Here is an 11,695-nt window from a genome sequence, read left to right as displayed (position 1 = left end):
TCTCTCTTTCCCTCCCACCCCTCTGCCCTGTCTAGAGTTTGTCTATTTCTCCCATGTTCTCCCTCCCTACCCCACTATGAATCAGCCTTCTTATGTCAGAGAAAACATTCGGCATTTGTTTTTGGGGGATTAGCTAACTTCACTTAACATTATCTTCTCCATCACTGTCCATTTACCTGCAAATGCCATGATTTTATTCTGTTTCATTGCTGGATAATATTCCATTGTCTTTATATACTACATGTTTTTTTATCCATTCATCTACTGAAGGGCATATAGGTTGGCTCCACAGTTTAGCTATTGTGAATTGTGCTGCCATAAACATTGCTATGGCTGTGTCCCTACAGTATGTTGATTTTAAGTCCTTTGGGTTTAGACCAAGGAGTGGGATAGCTGGGTCAAATGGTGGGGAAACCACTAATTTTAAGCTACAACTTTATATTGTAATATTTCTTAGAAACAAGGAAAGTAGGAGACTGGGGTTTCTTTATTCTATAGGAATAAGTAGCACATCCTGGAAGTGGACAGGGGGCAGGAAGGCAGGGGGGTAGCAGAGGTGATATACATAGAAGGAAACATGGCATCCAGAAGTGAGGGGAGAAGAAGAGAAGAGTAAGGAGAAAAAAGAATGTTTTTGTGAGACATCTCATCACCCCAAACTGAGCTGAGTATTCATTATCTAAAAGGCTTGGAACAAGAAGTATTTGAGATTTGAGGATATTTACATAGGCTTCACCTGTTGGGCATCCCTAATCAGAAATAGATCTGAAATGTCCCAAATTCAAAACTTAGCATTATGTTGACATTCAGAAAGTTTCAGATTTTGGAGCCTTTTGGATTTGGGGTTTTTGGATTAGGGATGCTCAACCTATATACTTCAATACAATTCTGATGCTACCCATCCATTAGCATCAAACACCATAGGTTTAATGACTCAGTCTTCCACAAGACTGCCCTTATAGCTGCGAGTAAGGTCCCGGACCACCTACAGTTCTAACCAACTGACTAAAAGTTAAGGGGTTCCAATGACCACCCTCAGGTTTAATGAGTCACTAGAACAACTCAAAACTCAAAAAAGCACTGTACAAATGCTCCTTAACTTACAATGGCACTGTGCCCTACAAAGCCCATTATAAGATGAAAATGCATTTAATACACCTCACATACTGAACCTCATAGCTTAGCAACACAGTGCACTGTAGAGTATCAGTTTCCTCTCATGATCCTGTGGCTGACTGGGGGCTGAGGCTCGCTGCTATTGCCCCATCAGGAGGGAGTATTATAGGGTATATTGCTGACTCAGAAAAATATCAAAATTTAAAGAACAGTTTCCACTGCATGCATATTATGTTTTCATACCATCTTAAAGTTAAAAAATGTGTAAGTTAAACCATCATAAGTTGAAAACCATCTGTACCTAACAATCACAGTTTTATTATAAAGGTAACATATAGGATGGAGCCTGGGTTGGAGCACAGAGCTCCACACACTCTCCTTGGGGAATGAGGACTTCTTACAATTCCAGTACATTAATATCTTTACCAGGAAGTTCCTCTGAGCTTTGACATCCCAATTTGCAGGTTGGAGGGAGGCTCTCATTACATAGGCGTGACTGATTAAATCATTGGCCATATGATTGAACTCAATCTCTAGCATCTCTCCTCTTTCTGGAGTGTAGGCTATTCAAAGTCCCAACCCTCTGTAATCATGCACTGGTGTTTATGCTGACTATCTCATTCTGAAGCTATCTAGGGATTTACCACTTGTACTTATAACAAAGATATTTCTATCACATAGGAAATTCTAAGGGTTTTTGAAGCTCTGTGCTGAGAATCAGAAACAGAGATAAGATATATTCTTTATATGCCATACACCCCTGAGGGCCTGGGAACTGAGGACCACCTAAGCCAGTGAGATCCATGTAAGGGTATTGTAGGACAGGCCCCAAACGGCTATAGTTAGGCTTCCAGCAGGCTGTTTTTAGTATGTAGCCAAGGTCATGAACACAACACCCAGATTCAGTGTAGGTACTCAAAGTCATAAACATTTGCTTGTGAGCGTGCATCCACTTATGTAACTTGTTGGCAATGTGCCTTCTTTGGCCTGCATATAGAAAGGACCCATACAAATGGCACAATGGAGCTAAATGGAACTGGTTGGAGCTAAATTAAGCTAAAGCTGGAGGCTATAGGCCAACTTTGAATAAACAATATCTACTATCCCAACTGCATCTTGCATCATCTTCTACCTGCTGGCATCCAAATCTGTTTCTGGGTCTAAGCCTTCCACAGGTACGAAGTTGCAATATTACTCCCAATTTGTAAGGTTTGGGACAAATACCTGAGCCTTTTAGTAAAGATATGCTTTAACCAAATCACATTTCATGTAGTTCAGATCTTATAGTAGAGGAATCCTTTAAATAGGCAGAGAGTAAGACTCCTTCCGTGGTTTTCAAGGATCTACCTCCACCCTAAGAGTTATTATTCACTACTAGTGTACAGCAAGAAGCACCAAGCATCAGATTACAATGAACATGAAAACTATAACTCTTTCACAGCTCACCCATCCACTCTGCTTCAGCATCTCCAAACAGTAAGGAGAATTGTTGCCACTACTTGCATTCCTTGTACCAGTAGTACTGTAGTCATGAAACAGAAAAGGAAGGCACCTGCCACCTAGGTGAGAAAAAAATAAATCTTCCAAGGAAAATAGTTTGTCCTCTGATCCATGATTTTATCATTCACCACTGGGGCAATGGGCCAAGTGACTCCCTTATTTGGAACTCTTTGGGCTGACATGGAGACTTACAAAGGGAAGAATATTACAACAAGGTTCTATTCTTGTTGTCACAATGAAGGTTTTTCTGTTCCTTCAGCTAATAAAACTTATGGGAGACTTTGGATTTAGAGACCTGCGATAGGCCCCACCCAACATACCAAACCCATATAGACAATAGCAGTAACTTGAGTTTCAGCTGGTTTTAGAGGACCTGCAGCCAACTAACTGAGTTGTAAACAATCAGCTAGGTACACTATCCCCAACTGGCTGACTAGGAGTTGCCAATTAAGTTGTTGTCTAGGCCTCATTTGTTTTCCTATAAATGCCATTGGACCACAGTGTTGATTGAAATTTTTGGAATCTGCTTTGGTTCTGGGAAATGCTTGATTCTCCAATGGTCTTTGTTTTGCTCAAATAAACTCCATGAAATGTATTAGTTTAAGGAATTTTCCTTTTAACACTTTTGGCCTGGTCATCGGAATTCAAATCAAAGTTCCAGTGACCTCCAGCAGCATCAGGTAAGGTTCCCATTGAGCCCGTCATGTTCACTGTTTTCTTGTAGCATCTGGGAATTGTAGGTTACTTCTCTCTGGTTCTAAAGCTCTTTGGATTTGTGTTTTGGGCAAACCTTTTGGGTTTATTGTTTTGTTTGTTGCAGTGCTGGGGATTAAACCCAGGGGCTCACACATACTAAAAAAAAAAAAAAAAAAAAAAACCACTGAGCTATACCACAGCCTATTGGAGCAAATTTTTTGATCCAGGATGGATTTGCAAGTGCTGACAGATACAGGAAAGTCTCACCTATATAAATAGTCAGACAAACTGAACTGGGCTCAGTAGGAACAGGCTACAAAGAAACCTCAGAGTAAATAGAGAAAGAAAGATGTATTCTTAAAGGAATAGATGAGTTTGGATGTGGTGAAATCTTTTTGCCTGAGATAAAAATTAATATTCAGAGGATTTATGACAGCTGAATCATTTTGGAGGATTTTTCTTAAAGTAAATGGAGAAGTCAGCCTTGCATTTTTCCTGTTTTTCAAGTGCCTTCAATTTAAAATAATCACTATACAAATGTGGCATGTTTTGATATTTTCCAAACTCCTTCAATGAGTAGTTTGGTTTAACAAGCCAATCAAGCATAGCTGTCAGCTGGACACAGCAGCCTGTAATCCCAGTATTTAGCAAGACCTTGTCTCAAAAGTTTAATAAAAGGTCTGGGAAGGTAACTCAGTGGTAAAGTAAAGTGCCCCTGGGTTCATTTTCCATTATTAAAGACTATTTTTTTTAAAGAACTAGTAGGCAAAATAGCAACCCCCTAAGAACAAAGTGCCTGATTCAGTGATGTCCTAGAGCCCTCTCCTACTCCAGTGAATTTTCTCTCCAGCTTCACATCAGTACATCACATTGGTGCCTTAAAATTGCCTGTGATGAGGATATTTTAGCATCTGAAATTGGCAAACCCTACAAATCAGGGATTTCATTCTTTTGTTTTTTGTGAGCAGTTTTACTAGGATATCACTGCTAACATTACAGTTACTCTGTTAAAAAATTTGTCCTGCAGAAAAGAGAGAAGTTTATATTGTTCAGAATATTGAGAAAGGAATAAGGGGAGGTCTAACAGACTTGGTGTGGACTATGATCTTGATTTTTATAGATCATTCATTGCTACTATTATTGTGGGTTGCTAAGTCCCCTTTAAGAAAGCAAAAGGGAAATCTTTAATGAAAGTTGTGGGGATAAGGAGGATAGATTTCTATATAAAAAAATAGTGAAAGGTGCTTCTCCTATTCCCCAACCTTCAACCTGCTAAACCTCAACAGGAAATTGATGCCTGACTGGAGGTTCCTCTGACTTCCTTGGAACACTACACAACTTGTGTCACTGTGTGACATTGTGCTTTATCTACTACATGAGATATATTCCATAATTATAAAAATGCTCATATTCAGGGGCAGTCTTGTCCATTGTTGGAGTTTGTTCCAGTGCCATGGTGGGAGCAGAAAGAAATGGCATCTAATTATCCTCTCCCTCTACATTACAAATATTTCTCTTCTGTCATACCAATTCATTTTGTTTCCTATTTTTGTCTTTACATGTCTGATACAGAGAAATCCTTGCCTTCAAAATTAGAAAGCAGGAATATTGATGTTATTAGTATACCATAAGTAGTATCATATTTATGAAAAGAAAAATAAGAGGAAGAGAATGAATGGATAGAGGAACGGAAGGAAGGAGTTCTGTGAAACTACACAGAAGTTCCTGATCTCTGTTTCCTGGTGAACACATAAATGAATAAACAGAATAGCTGAAGGTTTTGTGTCTTAAATGATCTGTCTACTTTAAAGAAAGATACTATTTCTTTTGAAGAATTTTTACATGTATTAGAGCAGTAAAAAAAAGATCTGAACCTTTTACATAGAAATTACTGATTCTGCAATGTTAGAACACATAGTATTCAACAGTAACCATTGTTTCTGATGTGTATGTGAAATAATGCAATAAATACTTCATTAAAATATGTAAGGCTTATTTTAAAGTACTACATAAACAAGGTGATAAAACTTAAACATATATAATATTTCATTCTCTAAACTGAAAAACTTGTTCTGAATGTTTTACTTTTGTACTAAATTTAATTTTGTAATTTTAAAGAACAATTTTTTAATTTTGTAGTTTTTAAAGTTTAATCTTCAAATTGTAAAACATATCTAAATTTGTCATGCTAACACTTTCAAGTGTACTGATCAGAGGTATTAAGTACATTCATGTTATTGTATAGTTTTAACAGTTTTTAAATTTTAAACCCAGTTTCTACTAGATTAAAAATTATAGGGGCTCAGGATGTGGCTCAAGTGGTAGTGCGCTAACCTGGCGTGCGTGAGGCACTGGGTTAGATCCTCAGCACCACATAAAAATAAAATAAAGATATTGTGTCCACCTAAAAAAAAAAAGGTAAAAAATAAATATTTAAAAAAATTATAAGTACATGTAATGTTTCCATAACCATATTTTTACATTATTCATGGTTACTCTGTATTGTAGCAAAGTAACTACATAAAAGGGAACTAAAGCTCATTCGGCTTATTATGATTATGATAATGTTTTTAAAGAATTCTGGAAGCTCAGTGAGCTACTGAGTTAGCTTTCAGGTGATTTCTTCTGTACAAATGTTTTTATAGGAAAATTTTTCTCCCTAAATGGTCATCTTCTTTACACGTTGTATTAACATGCATAAGCATAGGTGGGAAATAGCAGAACTGGGTAGTCCTGAACAAGATTATTTTACATTACAAGAATTCATCACTAATAACACTGCCAAAGTATCAACTCGTAGGTATTTAAGCAAATCAAACTTGCATAACATATGCAGTATTTGTATAATTTAAAGTTATTTGAAAACTCATTTTTTAAAAAAAGTCATATTTTCAATTTAAAACTATTTTAGGCTTTGCCAGTTACAGATCTTAAATCTAGAAATAGTAATGGACTGCTGTCATGCGTTACTTTATTATTATTATTTTTTTTTTTTGCTGATACTGAGGATTGAACTCAGGGCTGTGTGCATACAAGGCAAGCTCTCTACTAACTGAGGTATACCCTCAGCTGGTGTGTGACTTACTCTTAACCCCACATAAAAACCTGTCAAATCGCTAGGATTAATTTCTTACTTACAAAGAAATTAATTAAATAGATGTTTCCACTGTATTTCTTCAACATCTTTAAAATTCTTCGTTGGAGTGACCAGGCTTTGTAGTATGTGGACACCAACTTCATAGACACTTACTTTTGATTTCCCTTCCCAAATCCCTTGCCTCAAAACCCCTAACAATCTAGGTGAGAGCTCCTAACTAGCTTGGGACTGGGAAAGGCAGCGGCTGGAGGAATGACCAGGGCTGGGGGTTGGGCCTAGTAGGCGGGACTAAAGAGGTAGGCGGGGCCAGACAGAACGGAACTGGATTTGCATCATTTCCTGCTGCTTGGTTGCCACGGAAGCAGAGAATCCGCACTGGGGCTATTGGCCCGTGAGTGGCATGGTGTCCCCTCCTCTCCGTGATTACCACTCCTCTTCCCCTCTCCAAGGTAATTGGATTGGGACTCTCCGGGGGGGCCCCCCCCTTGGAGTCTCTGTGATATCATTCCCTTAAGGAGGTTTCTTTCCTTCAACTCCTTTGCGGGAACCTCTTCCAAGACGTCTTTTTCCTGCCCTTGGTGAAGTTGAGTCATCTGGTTGAAAAACCCTCCCTGCCTGCCTTGCGCGTCCACAGAGCCCCGCTCCAGGTGCCGACTGCAGAAGAAATATTTGTTAACATTTGCTAAACACTTTTTCTGGACTTTTTTTTTTTTTATTTAACCCATGAAATACCTTTAGGCCATTTCACAGAAAATATTTAGAGATGGAAAAGGAGAAAGGCGTTTTAAAGGAGTAGGTTAGTATAAAGGACCACAGGTAAAAAGGAAAAGTGAAATTTTAGAACTGATGAAGAGCATGAAACATTTGTTTAGTCAACAACATTTAGTTGAGAGAACAAAATAGGAGTATAGATTATGATCCCAGCAAATTTTAAGATTGTTTTACAGCTTTTAAAATAAAGGGCAACTCCAAACATCCTGTGGGCTTTTACTCACGAAGTCTATTGGCATCATGATATATTATAATAAAAGTTGTTGACTTGGGATAGTGTCTCCTAAGTTGGTAAAGTACTTGGAAAATCTTTAAATACCTCATTTACAATCTTTAGTGATTTTTAAATTAAAAAAAAATAGGTCACTATTTGAGTAATGGGTTAATACTACTTTTTTTTAAGAGAGAGAGAATTTTTTAATATTTATTTTTCAGTTTCAGTGGACACAACATCTTTATTTTATTTTATGTGGTGCTGAGGATGAACCCAGTGCCCCGCGCAAGCCAGGGGAGCGCGTTGCCGCTTCAGCCACATCCCCAGCCCCACTACTTTTTAACATCTTAAAATTTGAGAAGTATTTTCATACTCGTTACTTTACTTGGAGCCTCACAATAACTGAATGAAATTTCTTTTTTAATGGCTCTTATTTTTTACTTAAGGGCAGCAACTTTCTGTTCTGGACTGTGTCCTCTTATACCTACTCAAAAGAATTTTACCTTAAATTTGTCACTCTTGAACCTTTTATTTCTCCCCCTCTATTGGATCACACATAACAGCATCTTAACTTGTTTTAATATCACCCATATTAAAAACAAAAAAAAAAAAACTCGATTCCATTCTCACTCTTTCCAGCTACCAGCCCATTCATTATTATACTTACTGTCCCAACTTTCCCATTTTCTCAACCAACTTCAGTCTTTTTTCCCCTGCTACTTCAATGAAACCATACTAAAAATGATCACAGGTGACTTTATGTGACCAAATTACTTGTTTATTTTCAATTTACTTGACCCCCCAGCAACATTTGATGCAAATGAGCATTTTTTTTCTCGAAATATGTGGAACTTCATCCTTCCTCAGTGATGTGACAATTTCTGAGTAATTTTGAATACTGTTATAATGTTGACATATACAACACATTTTTAATCTGCTTTACTAACATTTTTCCACCACCACCACCACTACCACCCCCTTTTTTTTTATGCTGGGATTGAATTCAGGGGCCACTGAGCCCTTGGTCCCCAGGTCCTCCTTTTAAAAAAAATTTTTTTTTTTTTTTGAAACAGAGTTCTGTAAGTTGCCCAGGCTGACTTTGACATTGCAATCATCCTGTCTCAGCCTCCTGGATAGCTTGAATCACAGGTGTGTACCACTGCACCTGGCTCTCCATATTTAAGTCTAAGCAACCAAGAAAACTACAAATCAAGTACTGATTTGAGACAGTTAACAATTTCTATGATATATTCTCCTCCTGGCCCAATTTCAGTATACCACATGGCCTCAGGAATTGAAAAGAGATGGGCAGTATTGCATCATTAAATAGCATTTCTCCCATGTAGATCCAGTACTGGTTCTCAACTGTGGCAATGTCTGGAGACATCTTTGGTTGTCACAACTGTACTACTGGTATATCTGGTGAACTGATACCATACACTGAACAGTCCCCACCAAATGCAAATTCAGCCCCAAAATATCAATACACATTAAGAAACCCTGAAGCAGTCATAAATAACCTCAAGGAAAAGTTCACAGAGTAGTAAACTGTAGCAAAATAATTAGCAAGTGGTGAGTTTTTATAGGTTTAATTTATGATTATCATTATTTATGGCTGAGCAATTAATTTGGTTCTTTCCATTTTCTTTTACACCCCTTCAGAGACATTTTTTTTCTTTTTTTGATACTGGGAATTGAACCCAGGGGTGCTTTACAACTGAGTTACATCCCAGTTCTTTTATTTATTTCGTAAGATGGAGGTCTTATTCAATTGATGAGGCTTATGATCCTCCTGTCTCAGCCTCCTGAGTTGCTGGGAATACAGGCATGTGTTGCTATCATGCCTGGCCAGAATGAAACTTTAAAAGTATAAATTAGATTATGTTTTTAGAGTACTGCTTTTGTAAAAGAAAATTACTAGGAAAGGGAAAAAATACCCACAAAGATATGCAAATTTATAAGCCAACTGATCATGTGTTTGTATACTACTTTATTGTCAAATTGTTATGAAAGTTTGTAACTGCTCTCAATTTCTTTTTTGTTTTTATTGATGTGTTATAGTTGTATGTAATAATGGGATTCATTTTGATATAATTATAAATGCATATAGCATAATTGTTCTATTTCAATCCCCAGTGCTACTTCTTTTCTCTCCCTCCCCCTGATATGCTTCCTCAATTCTACTGGTCTTCCTTCTATTTTTTTAATCGACATATTATACCAAAAGTGGAATTCATACATTACATAGCATAGTCAATTTCATTCCTCCTCAGGGAATTTTCACCTAGAGATTGAGATAGTAAACATGTTCAGTAAATAAGGACATTAATTCTTCCAAAAGGACTTATTAACTTACTGTTTTGGCAAACTCTAAATACTCTGTAGCCTATATTACTGAAGACAGAAGTATGTGCAGAAAGCCTGGGTGAAATTATTTAGAACAAAGTGCCCCACATGTAACACAGTCAATTAAAAGGAATTTTGTAAACCCAATGTTAAATTTACCTACAAAATTGGATATATATTTGGGAAAATGCTCAAGTTTTTTTCTAAATTAGCACTAATGCTAATAGATGATATCAAATATATGCACACGTGTTGCTTTACGCATCAAAACCAATCATGATGCATTAATGACAGAGAAAAATCACATAGTTTAGTTCTTGGAGAGACTATTAGAAGACCCACTGTAATCCTAATGCCCTACTTATGTTTAGATTTTTACTTTTGTAAAATCTATAATTAAGCAATCCTTTAGAAAATTTTTGGGTATAAATTGGACAAGATTTTTTAACAAAAATTTAGTCAAAATTTTTATTTCTTAATGAAGTTATATATCTAAACTATATGCACATTGTGGGAAAAGACCAAACGATATAAAAGTATGCAGAATATAATGTGTTTTCTTCCTGAACCCAGATTTCATAATCTGCTGGATCCTCCCCCGAGATATCAATCTCAGCAGTTTATTTTATTCCCTTCCAGAGAAAGTCAGTGCTAATATGATGTGCATACCTTTTGTCAAAGCAGTCTGAAAAGCTAACAAAAATAGTTGCATGTGTACACAAGTATACGTATATAGATAATTCATTTTGGAATTGTAACAGAAAAAAACCTGAATGTCCAATAATGGAGGAAAGAGTAACATATTCACACCCAGGAATACTATGCAACTACAAAAGAATGAACAAAATCTATACGCATTAACATGGAAAAATTTCCAACACAGATTAAGTTAAAAAAATATGTATAGTTTAGGGGCTGGGGCTGTAGCTCAGTGGTAGAGTACCTGCCTAGCATGCATGAGACACAAGGTTTCATCCTCAGCACCACATAAAAATAAACAAGATAAAGACATTCTGTCCATCTATAACAACAAAAATAATTTTTTAAACATGTATAGTTTGATCACATTAATGCAAACAAAACTGTGTTCATGTACATGTGGCTATATAAGATGTATATATAAAATATGAATACATACTTGTGTATACAGTGTGTTTGCACTTACATGTATTTTTTTTTAATTTTTAGTTGTTGATAGACATTTATTTATTTATTTATTTATATATGGTGCTGAGAATCGAACCCAGTGCCTCACACATGCTAGGCAAGCACTCCACTACTGAGACACAACCTCAGCACCAGTATTTTCAAATATATAAGGAAATGTCTGGAAGAATCACATATCAACAGATATGACCTTTGAAGAATGCACTCCTCAAAGAAGAGAAGGGAGTGGATGATTTTTGCTTTTTTCTTTATAGTTCTATTGTTTGAATTTATATATTATTTACATCATAACTGTTAAAGTAAACATCTATATAGTATCATGAATAATTTTGTATTTTAAATGTTAATGGGATGTTAGGGAAAGATATCTACCAGTATCTTGAATGCTACTGTTATTATTCTATGGTCTTTGTGTATAAATAAACTGTATTCTGTATTCTTTCATTTTTCCATTGAAAAAGAACATGGACAAGAAAACTAAGGTGTAATAATGAGGTGAATTCCATGTGTTAAAACTCATTATAATTATCTCTTTTTTATTTTTATTTTTTTTAGAGAGAGAGAGAGAGAATTTTTAATATTTATTTTTTAGTTCTCGGCGGACACAACATCTTTGTTGGTATGTGGTGCTGAGGATCGAACCCGGGCCGCATGCATGCCAGGCAAGCGTGCTACCCCTTGAGCCACATCCCCAGCCCCAATTATCTCTTTGTCTCACATTTTAAATTTGAAATTTTGGGTTTTTTATGATAAATCTAAGATGGCAAAGCTGTCTTCTGTATTTGTCT

At 36.4% G+C, this 11,695-nt stretch overlaps 1 protein-coding gene across 1 annotated transcript in view; it reads left to right on the top strand.

Moving 5' to 3' along the window:
- Positions 1-6,805: 6,805 nt before the first annotated feature.
- C4H11orf65 (chromosome 4 C11orf65 homolog) overlaps positions 6,806-11,695 on the top strand; it is a 39,971-nt gene continuing 35,081 nt past the window's right edge. The window contains exon 1 of the mRNA XM_026399058.2: positions 6,806-6,858. The gene's annotated coding sequence lies outside the window, so the exon portion shown is untranslated. The remainder of the gene's footprint in view (positions 6,859-11,695) is intronic.

Source organism: Urocitellus parryii, chromosome 4 (genome assembly GCF_045843805.1).
Source record: "Urocitellus parryii isolate mUroPar1 chromosome 4, mUroPar1.hap1, whole genome shotgun sequence".
NCBI classification, from domain to species: Eukaryota; Metazoa; Chordata; class Mammalia; order Rodentia; family Sciuridae; genus Urocitellus; species Urocitellus parryii.
This window is presented reverse-complemented; position numbering and strand designations above follow the sequence as displayed.